The sequence below is a fragment of the Pongo abelii genome, chromosome 3 (assembly GCF_028885655.2).
Source record: "Pongo abelii isolate AG06213 chromosome 3, NHGRI_mPonAbe1-v2.0_pri, whole genome shotgun sequence".
In the NCBI taxonomy this organism is placed as follows: Eukaryota; Metazoa; Chordata; class Mammalia; order Primates; family Hominidae; genus Pongo; species Pongo abelii.
The window spans coordinates 145203465-145219756 of record NC_071988.2 but is presented as its reverse complement, the minus strand read 5'-3'; the positions used below and the strand labels follow the sequence as shown (position 1 = coordinate 145219756).

General features: G+C 36.3%; 1 long non-coding RNA gene across 1 annotated transcript in view; it reads right to left on the bottom strand.

Moving 5' to 3' along the window:
* LOC134761297 (uncharacterized) overlaps positions 1-16292 on the bottom strand; it is a 420137-nt gene that overhangs the window by 190319 nt on the left and 213526 nt on the right. The window lies entirely within an intron of this gene.

The window sequence follows — 16292 nt, the reverse complement described above, 5'->3', positions numbered from 1 at the left end:
TCCCCGATATTTTCTTCTAAATGTTTTAAAGATTCAGGTCTTTAATCTACCTGGAAATGTTTTTTGTGCATGGCATGAAGTAATATTCCAATTTCATTTTTCATACCCATCATCTCGGCACAACTCTGAAAAATATATCCTTTCCCTACTAAGTGGTCATTAATCCTCTCTTTTAATCAAGTACCCATATATGTATGGGTTTATTCCTGAGTTCTTTTTTTCATTCACTGATCGATTTGTTTATTTCCATCACCATACCACACTGACTTAACTACTGTGATCACAAACTATTCATCAAAAAATCTTAGCTAATCTGCATCTTGGCACTTCCACATAAATATTAGAATCAGCTTGTGAAATTTCAACAACAACAAAACCTATTGATTCTTCCAATCCTTGAACATGACAAATGCCTCATTTTATTAAGATCTTTTATGTCTTTCAATGTAATTTCATATTTTTTTCCATAAAGATCTTGCCTGAAGTTTGTAAGGCTTATTTCCAGGTGCTTGATATTTTTCCCATGATTGTAAATGGCATTTTAAATTTCACTTATTAACTGTTTGTTGTTGATTTATAGAAAAACAATTTATGTTTAACTGATTTTATACCCAGCAATCTTTAAATGCTATCTTATAAACTCTGACAATTTAGCTTTGAATTAGGGGGAATTTTTCTAGATACACAGTTAAATCATCTTCAAATAACAGCAGTTGTCTTTTTTCTTTCCTATCCTTATAAAATGTATTTATTTTTCTTGCCTCACTAACCTCAGATTCCAGTACAATGTCAAAATACCCTTGTTTTATTCCCAATCATATGCAGAATGTTTTCAATATTTCACCATCCAGAATTACATTTAGAACAGTTTTCTTCCAGATACCCTTTATCAGGAATATGCCTTCAATTCCCAATTTGCTAAGAATTTTTGCCACAATTGGATGTTGAATTTTGTCAAATGCGTTTTCTTTCTCATCGAAATGGTTATCTGACTTTTTAATCTGTTAGTATGGGGAATTGCACTAATTGAGTTCCTAATGCTAAACCCAACTTACATTTACAAAAAAAAAAAAAATCTCAACTTGGTCATGAAGTTTTTTCAAATACAATGTTACATTTGGTTTACTAATATTTTGTTTAAGAATCTGGCATCTATGTTTATGAATGAGACTAATCAGTCAGTCTCATTCCTTATATTCTCTTTGTCAGGTTTTTGTATGAGGGTTATGCTAGAATCAACAAATGAGTAACTGATTTCCCCTTTTTTATATGCTTTGGAATAATTTGCAGAATATTTTAATTACTACTGTTTTAGGAGTTTAGGAAAACTCTTCAGTTAAAAAACAAATGTGATCCTTGAGGTTTCTTTGTAGGAAGAATTTTTTTTTTTTTGCTACTGGTTCAATATCTTTAATGGTTATATTACTATTCAAACATTTGATTAAAAATAAATAATACTTAAGAAGATTCAGCCACTACTCTATTTGGGTCCATAATTTGGGACATCTGAACACTATAAGATTTAAATGCTTTTATTTTTCTCCCGTTTTACAGACTGAAACTAATCTAAGGCAATCCTTTTGCCAAGACACCTGTATCACAAGGGGCTCAGGTTACGCTTGCAAAAGAGAAGCAAGTGAGAAGTGTTGCCACGTTTCTCTTGGCTCCAGTAGCCACTCCTGATAAGCTGCCATGCGGCATATGATGATGCATTACTGGGTCCTTATGCCTGCCACTGCAGTGGTTACAAGAAATATATACGGTTTTCTTTTCATAGTGATATACCCGTATCTTGCCAATGAAAGGAATTTTTGCCCACATTGGGCATCATCATCTCTTTCTCACACTTTATACCTTTACAAGAAAATTCCCCTCTACCACATAAGATGCTTTTCAAATGCTATTTCTATTGTTCTGAAAATATTTTTCTCACCCTCTCCCTCATTCTGATATGACTACTCCACTACATTAACGCAGCTTTATGCATAGCTCAGTGTAGGGAGGGTGACAACGCTCTCTGGTTTTTACTTTACGCAAATCATTTCATATGTTTCACATTTATGGAGGTTGGACTCAATCACTCATTCAATGTTTCTAAAGCTCTGCTATGTTCTGGTGCCAGAGCCCATAATTACCATAAAACAGGTTGATTTCAGGCCGAATTGCACTGGAAAATGACATTTTGAATTTTTATTGGCACTTTGAAGAGAACATATTCTTCTCTAGTTATTGTACTTTTAACAGAAATGGTCTTTCCATATGGACTATAAGAAAAAATATCTAAAATTTAAGATTCGTTCCCTTCTCTTATAATTTTTATTAGCATTTTAAGCAAGTTCAGTGCCCATCAGACCTAGTTCTAGTTATTTTTATTGATGCCATATAGACAATTCATAATCAAAACCATCAGCAAAACTGCTATGTCTCCTCCGCTTCTGCCAGAAAATTGGCAGAAAATCCTAATTTAAAGCTCACAGGAAAAACCCAGAGGAAGCATGCAGAAATCCTTTATGCTATATTTCCCAGCAACAGAATATTTTCCTACCTTTGAAAACTCAATTAAATTTTACTTCACCAAAAGTGTGAAAACCAGGTGGAACCTAAGAATATCATCCTCACTCTGGTTATCCTTATAAAAATAACACTGTTGATATTTTACAACAAATAGAATTAATCCCTTCTGACTATCCTAGCAAAATGTTACATCAGAAACCATGAATATGAAATACTGATTTTCCCTTTAAGCATGAAAAAAGAAAGTTGACTAGTGCACAAACCTTTCTGCTCTGTGTACTTCATCAAGAAAATAGTTATTTTGTCTCCCAATATGGTATGGTTGCCCTTATGTTACAAACTCTCCTGGGTGGCTGTTCCTATAAGAGAGGCTTAAGTAAGTTCAGCCACACAATTTTCAAAAGAATACCCCTCGAGTGACCACTTAAGCCCCTAGCTTCCCCTAGGCTTCATCCAGCCTGTGAGCACATCTGAGGTTGACTTTACGTTTCTCCAGAGAAGCCCAGTTACTGTTTCTTTGTGGGCTTAGAAAGAAAAGCAGTTGGTTTCATTTTTCTTTTACTTGTGTTAGATTAATATTATTCTAACTAGGCCATTCTCTCAAGAGGCTTGAGTTGAAGAAAAGTAAAATATGAAGGCTCCCGGCAGCAGCACCGACTTTTGTAAACTTGAGACATATCTCAGTTTTGCTTGGTTCTGTCAGGGCCAAAGCTTCTTCTACACCTTGTTTTACTACCATGTCAGATTGGTACAAATAGAAACAAAGCAATTCAAAACACTAAGCAGAGTTCAGAATTATTTCAGCAGGCTGGTTAGAAAACTGGGTTGCGGGGAGTTTTCAGGGTTTCTCCGAATGCCTGGTGAAGTCAATTGTCCAAATTCACTTAGAGTGTTAATGGCCCCACCAGGTCTAGAAGCCAGTTCTCCCATCTCCCTATACCATGTCCACATTATGCTACAATCCTTAGGTGTTAAGTTTGACAAACCAAAGCCAATATCTTGCTGCCATCAGATGTGGGGCTGGATTCACATGAAAGAATAGGCTTAGCGGTGTAAGTTTAGAGATACACAGGTGAAAATTGCAGCCACTGACTTTCCCAGGAGAAAAAAAAACCTGAAGAGAGTGCATTTAATATGAGAAGTATAAGATTAAAGATTGTAGTACCAATAATTTGTGAGTAAATTTGAAGGCCCAAGATGCCTGGTGATTTGAAATTTTGCTAAGACCGAAAGATTAACTGTCCTGTGAGCCAAGCCTCAAGCCTTACATGCATAGCTCAGCACAGATTTTTTTTTGTCTGTTCCTTCGCTGCACATAGTAATGCTCATAGAGTGATATTTTTAAAAAATGTTTATAAAGAAAAATGGCCTAGAAGAGAAAGTGAATTAGATGTATGAATGAGGAAATAAAGCAAAAGCAAGAATATCTAAAAAGGATGCTCCGTAGATTAAATATTAGGTAAAGCGCATCTCTTGAACTTGAACAGGTCCACAGCATTTGATCAATTAACCAAAAAAAAAAAAGTATTCTTTGAGTTCTTAACACATACCTGGGCTAAATCTTGGAGAGACAGTTGTCAATACCTAAGACACAGTTTATATCCTCAACGAGGTACAAACAAATATCAAATGAGATGACTATTATAAAAGAAGTAAAAGGTGCCTTACTAAAAGACATCTTAATGTCACTAAGTGGCCTGACATTGTCCTAAAGGTCAGAGAGCACCTACCCGAATGGATGACACTGAAACTAAGACTTGTAATCTACATGGAAATAATTCATTAATTATTTTGGCAAATGCTTCAGTCAGTCCAAAAACTGTATTCTATGGATAAAATAGTATGCTTTTGAGGTCTTAGCAAAGTTAAGTGATCTCAATCTCCTGGAACTATTTAACTCTCAAGAATGTTAATGATATAAGAATCACACTGACGGTTGATGACTGAGAATCACCCCTGCTAAGATGTGAGATGATTAAGAGAAATCTGGCTGGAGAGGCGAGAGGAGGTGAACAATTGCATAAAAAGCCACAAGATGTTAAGAAGGATAAGGAAAAAGAAAGGAGGGTTTTATGAGGGAGCTTCAGAAGAGTGGTGTGAGTGGAGGGGAGGAGGCAGACGTGCCTGCAGTGATTGAAGAGCATTTATGGGTACCAGAAATGGAGGGTGCAAATATCTTCACGCTTGCCAAGTTGTCACAGGTGTCTGCCCTTCCTCAGTTCAGGAACCTCCTGCTTCCTACTTCTCTCAAGAAATTGTTTTTAATAGGAGGAAGAGAAGAGGAACACTCTTGTGTACCTTTCCTTGAACATCACCACCAACTGACTCTAAACATTAGCCTATCCTAAACATTTAACATTTTATTCGACATTTACTTCTCACAATCAGATGATTTTAGATAGACAGCAAGCCAGAGAAAATATTTGTGGCTCTGAATGATTGATAATTAAATGAATAAAATCACTACTAGTCAGGGCTATTCAAAGAAAACTTACTTCTATAGAGCCGTGTAAGAACGCTGTCTTCAAAGTCAAGCCCACTCTCCTCTCCCCCTATCTCCACGTGGCCCCATGGGTCACCAGGCTCCATCGTGTCTGCCATTTACATTCTCTCTGCTCAAAAACACTTCAGGTTCCCTTACCTACATAAAGATGAGCATGCCTGAGCTTGTGCTAAAGAGCCCTCCACAATACAGTCCCAGGTAGCCAACTTTCCAAAATTACCTTTTAAAAACCTTCCACTTCTGCCCAGTCACCTACTCCCTATTTTTCATGTGTTTTCCTCCTGAATGAAAGCTAATGTTCTTCCTCATATGTTCAGATTTCTCTCGGATGCCTCAGCCTTATGCCCTCCATTTCACCATAATTGAGAGAATATAAAGTATTTATTACAGTGCCTGGTAATAGTTGGTACTCAAAACATTTTCTTTCTTTTCCTCTCTCCAGTAGATATTTATTAATGAACTGTGAAATGAGTGATTATCTAGTTTCCATTGCATCCGGTATGTGTCTTGCATGATTACTTTTTGATTGCTTAACCTTCTTCTGATGTCATCTTCCTTTTTTTTCTCTTTTTGATTTTAGATCTAAGTTCCTAGAAGTATAAAGTCTGTTTACTGATGTTGTAAAGCCAGCACCTTGAACTTTTAGTCACCCCATAAATACTTCTGGATGATGATAGCGCATTTCCCTTAAATGAGTCACTATATACAATATATCCAATTAATTGAACTATGAATTTATTATGTATCACAGGATTAGCAGACAAATAAGTCAAAGGATTAAATTTATGCCATCCATATAAAATTAATTCCACAAGAAAATATACTTTTTACCTCTTTTTTAAATCAATGCTATCTTCCAATAACTTTCCTGTTTCATCCTATTTTGTCACAATGAAAATTATATCTGGGCTTCAAAAGAGATCTCAAAGTGTTGAAAGTTATTATTTTTTAAATGTAATATTAAATACAATTTGTAGAATGCAAAATAGCTACCTCTTCTCCAGTTTAAGCAAATGCTGTTTTCAACACAATGAAATTATGCCTCCATGTAATATATTCCTCATATACAAAAAATATATTTCTCACATATTATATATATATATTATAATCTCCACCTTTTAACTTTCCAATAAGTTCCATTTCCAACAAACATATGTAACACCGTGGTCTTATTTCTCTAAGTAGCTACATAATAATGACATAAACATTCCTAACCCATGTTTATCATAGAATAGCACCATTTTTCACACTAAAAATAACTGCTAGTAAAGTTGTGCAAAGCTCACTGATTGCTTGCAAAACTTTTTGTCAATTTTAAACTGCTCTGTTTCATGGCCATACAGTTTTGAACCAAAGACATCTCAAAAGAAACTGAAACCATGTGAATCAGAGAAGATGGGAACAAGAATAACGAAAGTTGCCTGATGTGAAACCCACAAATCTCTCATAGTTTTAACCAAAAAACCATATAAGATGACTGTGCTTTCCTCTTTCCCAACTCCTCCCTCCCCACTGCTTTCCCGCCATCACACACACCCCTGCCCGTACCTTGTGCTATTTTATATAATTGTTATTAGACTGAAAATTCTTATATTTTTCCCACCTCTTGAGAAAATGAAGAAACACTAGCCACCTGGTCTAATAATTACCAACTCAAACATTGTCCTTTGTGGACAGCATTCAATTATTATTTATTAATTCTACTAATTTCTACTAAGGAGATGAATCTGTCTTAAGTATTAGGGAACTCTGCTTGCATCTGTACATCACTACAAACCAGTTGATTAAAAAAAATTTCAAATACTGACTCAGCTATGTTGTCTACGTAAGTGAGATGAAAGTGGATTTTAGTTTCAGGGAAAGGTTTTGTTTTGCTTTCTACTCTTTTCTTTTCTATTTCATTGAATTTACCCAGAATTGGGATGCCATGTAGACAATAAGAACTACGCAGCTCCTTTAAGGTCACACAAATAACTGATGGTAGGCAGAGAGCAGAACAATCACAAGTACAGGGGTCGGAGAGACTGCTCTACACATGGCACTGTATGACAGAAAGAAATAAGAACCAAAAATCTTATCCTCAAGGAATTTAATTGGGAAGATAGAGGACATAAAACCATGGTAAGTTTCAACCCTATTATTCCTTGTCTGTTCAGCCTGGGCTAGTCCTATCACCTCTGTGAGCTTTCACGTAAACTTTACCTATAGAAGTAATACAGTGGTATTTAATCAACTCTAAGGGTAGCCGAGAGGCAGGACCAGGACTAGGGTGCAAAATATTAAGGGGTGCCAGAAAATGCAGTAATCATCAACTCTAAGGGTAGCTGAGAGGCAGGACCAGGACTAGGATGCAAAATATTAAGGGGTGCCAGAAAATGCAGTAATCAACTCTAAGGGTAGCTGAGAGGCAGGACCAGGACTAGGATGCAAAATATTAAGGGGTGCCAGAAAATGCAGTAATCAATAAGAGCTTAATGTGATTTTGTTTCTAATCAATAAACTATGCCCCGGGGGCTAGATGCTTGTTTTTAAACTAAGTTTCACTGGAACCAGCGCCAGGATTAGGGTGAGGTGAATGAGACAGAATTGTTCAAGTGCAGAGCAGGTCTTGTCTTTATTTAAAATTTTGATGAGATGTTCATCATGGATTTTTTGCATTAATTTTGATTTTTTTAATATTTCATTAAAATTTCATTATTGAGGTATTTGAAAACCCTTAAATGGTGTCTCCAAGCTGAGTGCCTCACTCAGCTCACTCTAATCTAAGCTCTACGAGACTCTAAGAAAAACAAAAAATAAGAAACTAGGACATTGTACAAGATATACATAATAAATTCTTGAAACTACTAGCCAGCAAGTAGCTTTAATATTTAATAGATATTAAATTTTATTTTAAACATACGGATCTCACAAAAAGCCTAATACTATAAAAACCCAAAGCAGGAAAGCCATCACTGTAGGCAAGTAGAAATGTATGAAAAAAAAAAGTTTTTTAATAAAAGAATGACAAATCCACCAACTAGTTCTTGGGTTTTTGTGTTGGTTTTTGTTTTATGTTTTTCATTTGTTTGTTTTTTGTTTTTTTGGTGTTTTTTTCGGGGGGGGGTATTTTTTAATTCTTTCTTTATTTATTTATTTTGCCTTCTCGTTGGTATGACTGCAGTATGTTTAGTGTGACCGTTCCATTTCATAGACAAATCTTTGAAATGCAGACTGGGTCGGGCATGGTGGCTCACACCTGTAATCCTAACGCTTTGGGAGGCCAAGCCAGGTGGATTACCTGAGGTCAGGAGTTTGAGACCAGCCTGGCCAACATGATGAAAACCCATTTCTACTAAAAATACAAAAATTAGCCGGGCATGGTGGCGCACACCCGTAGTCCAAGCAAAGGTTGCTGTGAGCCGAGATTGTGCCACTGCACTCCAGCCAGGGCAACAGAGTGAGACTCTATCTCAAAAAATAAAAATAAATAAATAAATAAAATAAAATAAAAGGGGAAAAAAAAGAAAATGCAGATTGGAACCCCTTGGTTTCCACTAAATGTTTATATACTGAGAAGTATAATCTGCTTAGAAAGGTAAATATAGATTCAATATATTGAAGTATATTTTCACCACAATTTCTTGCCTTTCTTAAAAGGTAAATACTTTCTTGACTCCTTGTAAACACCTGATTTCTCTGGTTTTGCCTCTATCTTGAGTTAGCTTTCCCTACTATGCATAGGTGCTGTTTCACAGACCATTCCCATAAAACCGGTCCAAAGAAAAGGCAATAAAGTTGTAAAATCTAGGGCCTAACATACAGATGTGTCCAGTTCAAATTGGAAGAGTGGGGAATTTGTGAGATTTGAGATTTAAAGTTCTTGAGAACACTTTCTTCATTTCCCCTCTACATATGCAAGGCCCCAACTAAAATAACTTTTTACTTATTTAAATTACCTTGGTTATCTTATCAATGATGCCCATAGACGAATGGGCTTTAAAGAAGGATTTGTCTTCAATATCTTTTAAAAGACATGTTTTGTAGCAAAGGGATGCAAAATCCCCACAACTATCCAAAGGCATTTGAAAGTTTGCCTTCAAAACACAGCATTATTATATTATACATAAGAAATGAGAAAAAGAAGAAAAGGAAGGGAAGACAACACTGTTTTTTTTTTGTTTTTTTTGTTTTGAGATGGAGTTTTGCTCTTTTGTCAGGCTGGAGTGCAGTGGCATGATCTCGGCTCACTGCAACCTCCGCCTCCTGGGTTCAAGCACTTCCCCTGCCTCAGCATCCTGAGTAGCTGGGACTAGAGGCGCACACCACCATGTCCAGCTAATTTTTTGCATTTTAATAGAGACGGGGTTTCACCATGTTGGCCAGGATGATCTCAATCTCTTAACCTCGTGATCTGCCCGCCTCAGCCTCCCAAAGTGCTGAGATTACAGGCGTGAGTCACCACGCCTGGCCAAAATAACACTTTTTTTGCAGAGACTTGGCCTTATCCACACACATACTCACACACACATGCACACCTGGCTTAGATTCTGAGTTCACTTTATTGACAACAAATTAGCACATTGTTTCTCACCATATCCTATCATGCTGTGAGTATTTATTTATAAAATCTTAAGGAAAGAAAGCTCCTTTGAGACCAGGGCCTTCACCTTTCATCTTTGTATCTCCAGGACTTGTCACACAGTAGGCTTCATATAATGGAATTAATGAATGAATAACTGAGCATCCTTGGTATCTTAGTAAACAAAGATAGTTGTCTTTCCCCCAAAATCCAAATTTAGCAGCACAAAACTGCTTGCTTGTATAGATCCTCCCAATGGCTGTTTGCTTCTGGTCCTCCCAATACCTAGGGCACATCAGAAAGCTAAAAGCAAGCATAAGGCCAAAGTGATCTAAGGTAGGGAAATAAGATCCTTGGACCAAATTCAGCCCAATGTTTGTATTTTGTAAATCATGTTTTACAGGAACATATTCAGCCAAGTTGTTTTTATATTGTCTATATCTGCTTTCATGTTGAGTAATTGCTACAAACACCACATGGCCTGCTAAGTCTAAAATATCTCCTACCTGGCCCCTTACAGAAAAAGTTGACCAATCCTTGGTCTAAGGTCATTCACCTTAATGACAATAAGACCAACTCATCTGGGGTTCATCACTTCCCCCTTACAAACTCTACTTAGTAATAGGTCAGTGCATTCATCTAGGACTATCATCCAATTCTGGACTCCATATATTATTGCAAGCAGCCATGGCCAAATACTCCACAGCATTCACAAAATAAACTCAGTGTTATCATCAACCACACAAGCAAACTTTCTTCAACATCCTCCTGTGGTCTGAAATCTAGAGACCTGGTTTTTTGGATGTGAGATCAGAGAAAGACAGTCTTGAACCCTGGTGGACGAGATCCCATCAGGTTCTGTTAAGAACCAACATAACAGCAAAACTCTGGGTTTCATAATAATGAACTCAAAAGGAATATATAATCTAGAAGACAGGTTTTACTGGAAAAATGTGAGTATTTTTAGGAACCATACAGGAACAAATGGTCATCAAAGGAGACCCAAGACCCAAAAATTTCAGACCAAGATGACTGCAAGAGATGTGGCCACTTCCATCCCGTATTTATGAAATAATTCCACAGATTGTTATGCTGTAATCTGCATTCGTTTATTTTCTTTGTTTCCTAGCCACTTTCTTTCCTCTTTTGTTCATCTAAAGTTATCTTTTACTATGTTATTTCTTTTTTTTTTTTTTTTTGTGACGAAGTCCCACTCTGTCGCCCAGGCTGGAGTGCAGTGGCGCAATCTCGGCTCACTGCAAGCTCCGCCTCCCAGGTTCACGCCATTCTCTTGACTCAGCCTCCCGAGTAGCTGGGACTACAGGCGCCCACCACCATACCCAGCTAATTTTTTGTATTTTCAGTAGAGATGGGGTTTCACCGTGTTAGCCAGGATGGTCTCGATCTCCTGACCTCGTGATCCACCCGCCTCAGCCTCCCAAAGTGCTGGGATTACAGGCGTGAGCCACCGTGCCCAGCCACTATGTTACTTCTATATTATCTTTAGGGCTGCTATTCTCAATGTTGTTTTTCACATGCTTAGTCATTTTATGGTATAAGTCCAATATGTGACTACAATTTACTCATTAGCTGGAAAATCAACATGGAGTTTGCACATTTTCACTTGAGAGTCATCTAGCTTCCCTTGGTACCAGTTCCCTGTAGTGAATCAGTTAGTTTCTTGGGTAACTGGATTCAACTCTTAGGTTATTTTTTTTAGCTAGAAAATGCACAACAGGTCAGCCAGATGGTAATCTTACCCACAGCATCACATCATACCTAGAAAAGAAGATTCCTGTCTCCACCAAAAGAATATTCTAGAACCTTTTGAGGGTAAAAGCTTTTATATCCAAATGTTCACAGAAATAGAAATTAAAAGAGAACTAGAAAACAGATGGTATGTATTTGGAGGCTGTATCATTTTCACATATCATATAAATAAACATACTTCACTTTTGCTTTATATCTACCAAATAATTTGAACAATACAAATATCATTGCCTGGGGAAACATCATTCTTGATGAGGAGCACCAAATGTTAAAACACTATTTGATAACCACATGGGAGTATTTGATAACCACATACGGACCAAAATCAAATCACTGGGTAGTCCCCAGTCACTAGTATTGGATTTATTGAACAAAAATCAATAGGCTCCTACTAAAAATTAAACAAGGATTGTTATCTTGGTAAATGGATTCCTACCTTTAGCATGATCTCTGACATCACCTAGAGTCCATTTTGCCCCATGAGTTTCCCCTCAAGAAAAAAGAGATCATTAGAAAACTTAATTTAAGAGGAAGAAAAACTGAACCTAACTATATTCAGGGAGATTTCTGAATTAATTCCTTGTCTCCTCAAACCTCTTCTCTTGATGCTTTACAAAAGGACTAGAAAGCAGGCAGAATCCTACAGGCCACAGTTCAAGGGAGAGAGTTAAACAATGCCACCAAGTCTATAGAATTCCTTACATGAGAGATTCATGAAATCGGACAGGCAGTTGTTCAGAACAGAGACACTGTAGACCAGGATCTCCAGTCCCCAGGCCGTGGACCAGCACTGGTCTGTGGCCTGTTAGGAACCAGGCCACACAGCAGGAGGTGAACAGCAGGCAAGGGGGCACTACCGCCTGATCTCCACCTCCTCCTCCAGCAGCATTAGATTCTCATAGGAGCGCAAACCCTATTGTGAAACTGTGCATGTGAGGGATCTAGGTTGCACATGCCTTATGAGAATCTAATGCCTGATGATCTGAGGTGGAACAAATTCATCCCAAAATCATCCCTCACCACCGCTGTCCATGGAAAAACTGTCTTCCACGAAACCAGCTCCTGGTGCCAAAAAGGTTGGGGATCATTGCTCTACACAGAATGTCAAGCTACAAAGGGTGAACATATGCTGTTTTAGGTTAAGACTGTTGTGCTCACATCCCAGTAGATTTCTCTGGAATCTTTAAAAAAAATCTGAGAAGCAACCAAAGAAATCATAAACTTGATTAATTTGGCTAATAACCACATATAGTATTTGTTTTATCATTACCTTACTATTCCAAGAAACTATAGCCCAGTAAGATAAAAGTTGCAAATTACTAATCTTCCCAGGAACTTTCCAAGAACCTCATTAAATTAATATCGCATTGTTCAACTCTTCCATACATAGTATGAAATTATAGTTTACCTCCCAAGACTCTGAATTTCCTCACCTCAATGCCCTAGCCTTGCTGTTTACACCCACCTTACTCAACCTTGATCAAGCCTCCACAATGAAAACTCACCTCATACTAGACCCCAAACCTCCTAAGAATCCCAACTTTGCCATCCTCATTCCAAGACTAGTAAGACTGTCAAGGCAGTTCTTTTCCTTACGACGGTAAGAATAAACTCAGCTTTTATAAACAACAGATTGTTTTGGTGTTATTTTTGAAGAGCTAGAATTCAATACTATTAATATTCCAGTTCTTCTAATTTAGCAGATTGCCAAAGGAAGAATATCCACAAAGCCATAGCCTTCTTGAAGTTCGGAGTAGAAGTTATGGGAGGCTTACTTCTGGCACCACCACCTTTTGTAACTGTTTCTTCTACCTTCATTTCTGTCACTTTGTGCAAAGCACTTGGCTTGCTTCATTCTCTCTGCTAACTAATCAAGGGCTTTAAATACCATTTCCCTCTGATCTTCTTTTCCATGGATAATCACACACTCACACAACTGCTCAACAGGTGTCAGAGGCCTCTTTGATTAGGTCCTTATGCATACCCATTCTTTCTTTCCTATAAATAAAAGTTCATTAAATATGGAATACAGAATCCAAAATATGGAATACAGAATCTAAAAATACATTCACTGATAACACCGCTAGCATAAATTAACCAGAAGCATATAGCTATAAGAGAAGATATTAAACATTCAAATAGTTGGGAAAACACCAGGAGGCTATTCCCATCCATATTGGCTTAGTGCATTTTACTATTTGAGAGTCTTGATTCGAAGGCTACTATGTGGAATTAGATGTATCAGTTTATCCTAGACTCTCTTTTCAGTCATCGACCATAGGTATAACTTCCCTAATGTACAGTTCAAGGTTATAGAGTAGTTTTAATTAGTATTTATTTGTTGTATAAATAGAATCAGCTTATGATGGAATAACTAGAACTAGAGTATTATTATAAAAATTACAACAGCTTCTAACTAATAAGTGAGAATGTGTGAAAACCTACTGAAAGCCTCTAAATAGAGAGAAAATGAGGAAAAACAATATTAGAACAGATCAGTTTAAAACCCCACTTCTTATTCCAGCAAAAGAGAAAAGATAAGAATGCACTCAATAAAACAAAGCATCTCTTTACTTGTTGATGTATTTGTGATTATTCAGTTGCTACTTACCTTTTACCATATAGATATCTTTAAAGTATATGGTAAAAGAGGTAGAATGAATAAAGTGGCTAGAACATACATAATTATTGCCAATTGCTATCTTCAAAATTCTAGTTTAAACATGTGTCCAAATAACAGAACAATAATTGCCTTGTACTTTATTAAATACTCTAATCACGGATTCTCTGCAAAACTTATAGGCCAAAAATGAAAGATAAAATAAAATCTTTGAAAACAGCTACTATTCTCCATCCCAAAAGATAATTCTTCCTTCATTCACACCTTTCAAGTTCAATCATCCTTACTTTTCCAACTTTCCAAGCTCTATCCTAGGAAGTCTGAAAATCAGAAAAATACTAATCAGTCCCCTAATGGGATAATTAATGAAAATTAAAATATTTTATTTGAGTTTGAGGATACCAAGACCTATAAGTTTCCATTAATGTACCTTAATTTCTTACCAACACTTGTCTTGGGTCATTAATATAATGTATTTATGTTTAAAATTTTTATGAATACCTACATAAACCTAGTGAATAAGCGAAGATTATGGAGAAAGGTAACATATTTGATGCTGCTGCTGCTGCTGCTACTGCAGCTATCATTTGGAAAAAAAAAAAAAAACTTTCCACAACGTAACTGCTCATTAATAAGGGGATTATTAGCCACGAGTGGTAGCTCACACCTATAATCCCAGCACTTTGGGAGGCCAAGGTGGGAGGATCACTCAAGGCCAAGAGTGCAAGACCAGCCTAGGCAAAATAGCAGGACCCTGTCTCTACAAACAATGCAAAAATGCCAGGCACAGTGGTGAGCACCTGTAGTCAAGCAACTTGGAAACAGGTAGATCACCTGAGCCCAGGAGTTCAAGGTTGCAGTGAGCTATGATCACACCACTGCACTCCAGCCTGGGTGACAGAGCAAGACTCTGTCTCTTAAAAAAAGGGTTGCTGGGGGGAGGCAATTATTGAATGAAATATAGAACACACGCAGCTGTAAAAAGAAATGAGACCAATCTCTACATATTATTGTTCAGTGATCTCCAGGATACATTTAGTTTTTACAAAGAGTAGGGGAGAAATTTTGTATAGTACATTATGGTTAATATAAGAAGAATAAAAATATATACACATCTTTGCTAATAACAATAAATGAAGAATTAAATCATAAATGTTTTTAAATGAATCCTTGGAGTGAGGAAATTGAGTTAAGGAGATAGAGAATCTAAACATCTTTGAATACTTTGTTTTATAGATTTTACTCTCAAACCACATTTATAAATATCTTACATAATTATAAAATTAAACTACATTTCTTAAAAAGATATCTTATTTATCTAAAAATAAAATGAAAGAAATATAAAAGTGTATCCAGTTTGTGGCAAAACCACACAATGATGAACTACTTCAAATAAACCTAAAATACAATAAAATGTTGTCCGTGAGAAGGACCCTAAGGACAAAAATTATGCAAAATCAAAAATAAAAAACTTATACTTTCTCAATAATAATTTTGTTGCTGGCATTGTTGGTATTGTTTATTCTGAAATTACTGTGCATATATTGTGGCATAAAGAAAATGGGTAACTATATTAATGTTATTAAAACTCCAGGTTTTCATCATAAAAACAAAAAAAATGTTAAAATCAAAGACAATCCGATTGCCTGACTTTAAGTTGAATGTATCAAGATAAATTTATGATATAGTTTATCTTTCAAAAAAATATATTTCTAGCTGTGTTTTTATCAAGCTAGAACAATTACCAACCCAATAGCAATGATCACCCCAAGTGTCCAGATATGTTCTTGAAATAGACTACTAACTGGAACCAGGACTTCTTGGACAAATGGCTAATTTTAGACATGAGACAGGCCATGTATAAGATGACCCTGGAACAACATAGATGAAGTCAGGACACTGATATTCACAGGATCATATGAAGAGCACTCAAAAGAAATAGGTTCTCTCTGGCCAAGGTTAGATCAATTTGAGCATCAATAAGAATAATTACAATGAATTGAAATACAAATTACGACTTCATAACAAAAAAAAATCTCCTTGGGTCACCTTTGGAGAATACTAGGGAACCAACTCATTATTTGATAACTGATAAATATGGTGAAAAATTAAACTACTTTTCTGCCTGTATTGTATGAACCGAATCTCATGGCAACAATTCAGTTGATAAGAGGAAGTTTCTCTTTATAAAAATATTTTAATTAATAAATAAAAAATTATCAAATAATAAGATTATTATTTTTTAGCCATTAATGAATTAATGAGTCAAGAGCTATATTATCCACTATGGTAATCATTAGCCACATGTGACTATTTAAATTAAA